General features: G+C 38.3%; 1 long non-coding RNA gene across 2 annotated transcripts; it reads left to right on the top strand.

Annotated features, from left to right (window-relative positions):
• Positions 1–2,137: 2,137 nt before the first annotated feature.
• Positions 2,138–2,938, top strand: LOC146385606 (uncharacterized). 2 transcript variants are annotated; one of them, XR_014800388.1, is made up of 4 exons: positions 2,138–2,218; positions 2,330–2,403; positions 2,558–2,605; positions 2,742–2,938. It is a non-coding gene; the product is annotated as an uncharacterized LOC146385606 (long non-coding RNA). The 2 variants fall into 2 exon arrangements; XR_014800389.1 differs by having other exon boundaries at positions 2,159–2,214.
• The last annotated feature ends 2,725 nt before the right edge of the window (positions 2,939–5,663 follow it).

Genomic DNA, 5,663 nt, shown 5'->3' with positions numbered 1-5,663 from the left:
ACTAGGGAGCTAGAAATACTAGGACAGAAACCAAAACACTAACAGTGAAAACCATGAATAACAAATAATCAAGAAACACAAATTAAACAGATACAGAACACTGGGTCACCAACTCAGGACTGTGACAGTCTCAGAGAGAAGGAGGTTGTTGTAGTGAGATTCTGAATGTTCAGTGCAGGAAGCATCCAAACAGAAATGCCTTCAGCATGGTTTCAGTTATTATAGCTGTTGATAAAAAACAAACAAACAAACACATTAAAGACAATAAGATAGTAAAATGACAAATACATCAAATTAAAAAACAAAACAATTATCTTTCACAATCCTTACACAAGAAATGCTGAGAGTAAAGATTACCTTAAGTTGTAAGGCTGCAGCAGACTGTCTCAGAGAGAAGGAGGTTGTTGTAGTGGTGTTCGGGATGTTCTGGATGAAATAATACAGGTCAACAGATTTGTCCAATACTTCAATGTAAACATTAATCTTTATATCTGTCACGGTCCTGGGTCATTTGACCCAGCATTTTCAGTTTCTTGTATTTTGGTATTTATCTGTATTATGATTTATGTTCTGATTGTTTAGTTATCCTGTTTTGAATATTATAATACTATGTTTCAGTTTATTCTGGTTTAGGGTTTTGTTCTTAGGGTTTGTGTCTTGTGCCTTCGTGTTTAGTGTAGCTTTAGTTCAGTGTCACGTCTTCATCTTTCTGAACTGTTTCCTGTTTTACTTTGAAGGTCCACGTCTTACGTCATTGTATTCAGTTTTGCTTCCCCCTCGTCTCGTCAGGCTCATCAGGTCCAGCTGTGTTTCCCACATGTGTGTAATCTCCCTGCGTTCTTCAGTGTGTATTTAAGTCGTGTCTACATGTGCCTTCGCCCACCTTCCTTCATGTTCTGCTTTGCTGTTTTGTAGTTTAGTTTCTCCCAGTGTAGTTTATCTTTAGTTCCGTTTTGCCATTCTCTCCTTGTGTTTTATGTTGCAATAAACCTCCTTCGCATCTCAGCAAATGCCTGCTCTTGGGTCCTCATTTATTCCTCCACACGGCCCAGCCCGTTTTCCGTGACAATATCAGTGTTTGCCAACCACTGGAGAAATGATCAAGTGTGCCCTGGAAGATCATCTGGTTCCACCTGATTAGTACTCTAAGCAATGGGCATGAGTAACAGGCAGAACAATTACTTTCTCTTCCACTAGAGGGCAATAATTAAATAGGTTGCCAACTCCCAGTAAAACAGAAGGACAGGAAGAAGAAATTACATAATAGTCATTCTGTGAGACCACGCAGGGCGTAATAGCAATAGATGAATATTTGAAAAGAAAAAGTAGTCACTGATCTGGGTTCTGGAGAAAATTCTGACCAAGATGAAGGCCATAACATGACTAGTGGTCAGAACGAGGCAAAAAAGGTATGCTGAGGACACACTGAATCATTTCCACCACGGATTCTCAAGGGAAAATTATCAATATGCTTTTTGTGACATTTTGTTTGGTTGTGTGCTGTGCGATTTTTCTAATGTGAAATATTGGCCATGGCTCCAAAAGTTTGGGAAACACTTCTTCATATAACTAGAAAGTAATGCATATTACCACTGTAGGTGTCCACCCTATAGTGTTTGCAAACTGGTAAACAGATGGAAATACCTCGCTATTATTACAAATCAGGAGATTTTGCGGCTTAAGCAGTTAACAAACAACACCCAGTCTGACATCCTTTTTTTTTTTTTTTTAATGACTTGCTGTTATAACACAAAGGTACATTAACTTTATTTAATAGATAAGAAGACAAAAATCAATTAAAGAACATCAAGAGCAGGTCCTGGTTTATGGAATCCGCTTGCTATTGTTCTCTCTCTCTCTCTCTCTCTCTCTCACTGTCATCACCTCCAACATTTTCAGGGGTTCCTAAACAACCAAATATCACATGTTGCCATATAATCTTTTGATTGGTTGACAGGATAAAAGTCAGCAGCTTGTTGCTATTTAATTGTGCTGTAGCAAAAGGATTTAATCAGGTGTGTCCTTAAATATTGCCTAATTGTGTTTCCTCTTATATTAAGATGAGGATGTTTACTAAGAATTATAATTTCCCAACAGTTATGCTAAGGAGGATAAATCATCACTTGCAACTGTGCATAAAAAGCTCCACTGCCAGTACAGCATTACCACAATCATCCACATCTCTGAGACAGTCTGCTGAAGTTGTGAAGACCTGTCGGTAACATTTCTCATCAAACCTTTATTGCTTCTGTGTTTTCAGTATAATGTTGGTGGAATAGTGATTTTGCTGATGGTTTTGACCACATCTCATCAGAATTATTGTCAACAGGTGAAATCACTGAAACCATGATCAAGGTTGTGTTTCTGCTTGGATGCCTGCTGAGCCTTGCTCTGGCAAATCCTGTAAGTGTAATATGACTGAAGACTAAATTAATGTTTTAATATATAATGTATAACTATATCTTGTACTGTGTGTGTAATTCAGTCACCAAACTGTATCAGTGTTCCTGTACTGTCATATCCAAACAACACATTTGCATGTTTTTTTTTTAAACAGATTGACTCAGCACACGAGCGTGATGCACGTTCTTCATCTAGGGAGGGGGTGAGTCCCATGTTTGTCTTTCTACGTTTGAACATTAGACACACTGGACTCTCCGATATTATCATATCCACAGAAAGCCATTCAACAGAGAATGCATTATCCCATGTAATAATATTTATTACTTATTTTCTTGCAGACTACTGGGACTACCACAAGTTATCTTGCCCTGATAACAGCTCTTCTACAGAATCCAACACTTCTACAGAATCCAACGCTCCTTGCAGCGATTCTTGCCGCTTTACGATAAGCTGCTCCTTCACCAACAGCTATTACTGTTACAAAGAATGAATTGAAAATGAACCAACAATGAATAAAAACCCATGTTGAACGGCATCATTGTTTTTCATAATTTATTCACACAGATTATTGAAAATCTCCACTTATTTTTGAATGACTTGGTCTTATAGAGAGTTTAAAAAAGCTTGCACGATTCATAGGTCAGTGTTGTGGCTTAACAGAAAAACAAAAATCTTTTGAAATTCTGACTTATTTTCAGAAAGCAGACCATTTTCAATGAAAAATGTCTTACTCTCTACTCTTGCTCAGCTGATTAATGCGCCACAGTGCAAAATCACATTGAAAAAGGGGTGGCTGGAGCTTAGGAGGTAGCACAGATCATCTACTGATTAGGAAGGTTAGTGGTTGAATCCCTGGCTTCCCCAGTCTGCATGCAAAATACTTGGCCCAAGTTAGTAACCCCAAGTTACTCTGATGCATCCATTGGAGTATGAACGTGTGTGAATGTTAGCTAGGAAAGTTAATATGGTTGAATGTGGCATGTTGTATAAAGCAGGGAGAGTAGAAATGCACTATATAAGAATCAGTCCACTTACCAAAGCAATACAGCAGCTATTAAATACAAAACTGAAGATAAAGAGAACCAAAGAGAAGCAGCAACCGAAGACTCTGTAGTAAATGCCAAGAAGAACATCTGAAGGGAGGAAACACAGTATTTGTGATGTTCATGGTGTATAGACTTAAGTATTTAAGTCAAAGCATAAAAAAAATGATGTTTGTATATAAAATGATGTCAGGCCATCCAATTAGTACTGAGCTGCTGAAAATTGGGCACTAACGATGAAAATGTTTGTAATACTTAAACAGTTGATGCCATATTTTTGTAAAGACCCACCCACATTAAAGGTGAACGTCTGCAATTCTGCAATAGTATCTCAATATTTTGATTTAAAATTCCCTGTGATTGTGTACAGAGGAAAAAATGGCAGAATCTGTGTACAAAAACTTGTGCCTAACCATACAATACAATGGTGTTTGTGAAAAACAAACAAACAAAAAAAATAAATTTTGAGTCTAACTGATTTTCACTGATGAACTTTATTTGGCAGCTACTAAACACAACAGTGATCAGAAAGTCAAAAGTTAAGTCAAGTCTATTATTAGAAATCAGGAGATTTAGCGGCTTAAGCACTTAGTCTGACATCCTTTTTAGGGCCTGAGCACTGACCCTATTGCATGGCTATTCAACTAAGATGTTAGTTGGGCCAGATTTTCAAACCGATGAATTTATCTGGGCCAGATATTTTTTTGCAGCCAGTAAGCAGCAGATCATGATCAATGTCAAACCCACACAACTGTATTGAAAAACAAGTACTTTTTTATTCCTTTTCCCCCTGTAAATCTGGTGACCTCTCACAAATGCACACCAAAAGGTCCATTTAAAAAAAAGGGAGCTATAATTAAATAATTTTTTTGCACATTTGAAATAATAATAATAAAAAAAAAACATTTTGATAATTCCCTTTCAAATTAAAATAAATGTTTTGCTGACCACTCACTTTTCCTGCCACGGATGGAGCCCCATCCGTCACAAGTACACAGACATGCTTCATATCCAGACCATTTTCCTCAAAAAGAGCTGAAATCTTCTCAAACATTATTTTGCCAGCTGCGTGTCCCTCTAACGGTAGTAAGCCGAGCAATTTCCCATCCAAAAAACGGACATATACGCACGAATTATTATTATTATTTAATTAATTAATTAATTAATTAATTTTTTGCGTTTTCTCTGTGTTTCTGCCAGGACCACAGGCAGGGCCACTCGCAGGTTGCTTCTGGGCTGCATGTGGCCCGCGGGCCACCATTTGAATAGGCTTGCCCTATTGTATCTGCTCCATTTCTTCTTATTATTATTCAGGCAAAACAAGTGACTTTTTGAGGGCTTGAACATGCTCAAAAACTCATGAAATTTTGCACACGTGTCAGGTCTAGTGAAAAATTTCACATTTTGGTGGTTTTACATATGAGCATTAGAAAATGGCTCTGGAGCGCCACCTATGCTTTGTTAAATGCAGTCCTACAAACACATAGTTTGAGCTACATGAATGAAATTTGACCCACAGACAAACAAAAAAGTCAGTTTTCTTTTGAGTTTTCGGGATACGGTGTGGCCGTGGCGCCACGGCGAATTTCGATGATTCGCCATAAAAATCTTATTGTCTTTCATTCCGTCATACATTGTCCGACCTGGATCAAAGTGCACACATATGATAAGGCTCCACCCCTGAACAAATTTCGACTGCCATATTTGACATCAGTGACAGTGCCATCTTGTGGGAACAGGACATTTCACGTTTTACACTTTGGGGTACAGTATAGAGATTGGTGACTGGTGCAGCCTCAAATTCCTCCAGGAAAGCCTTAAGGAGTTGGTCTTGGCAATACATTGAAAAATGTGAGCTTTTGCGAAAGGGCGTGACCCCAGTAACATGGCAAACATTGATGTCTCGCCATGAAGAAACAAATTAGTATAACTCAAAAGAAATCAGTCTGATCAGTACCAGACTTTACAGGCGTGATGACAGACCTGCCCTGAACAGATTGATATGCCCATTGTCAGGAATACGCAGAGCGCCACCTAGTGGGAACAGGAAATGTCATGTCTTTTTGCACACACCTCCAATGTGATGACGCCTTTCTTGTTATGTGATTATTTTTATGGAATATTACTAAATGGTGTCACAGCGCCCCCTACAAAATTACAAAACACCAGCCCCTGCCCTGTATTTCATCTATGAGTCTGAAACCTGTAAAGTATGGG

Source organism: Perissodus microlepis, chromosome 6, assembly GCF_051167445.1.
Source record: "Perissodus microlepis isolate ML-2025 ecotype Zambia chromosome 6, ASM5116744v1, whole genome shotgun sequence".
Classification (NCBI taxonomy): domain Eukaryota; kingdom Metazoa; phylum Chordata; class Actinopteri; order Cichliformes; family Cichlidae; genus Perissodus; species Perissodus microlepis.
The sequence above is the reverse complement of the archived record's forward strand: the minus strand, read 5'-3'. Positions and strand labels throughout refer to the sequence as shown.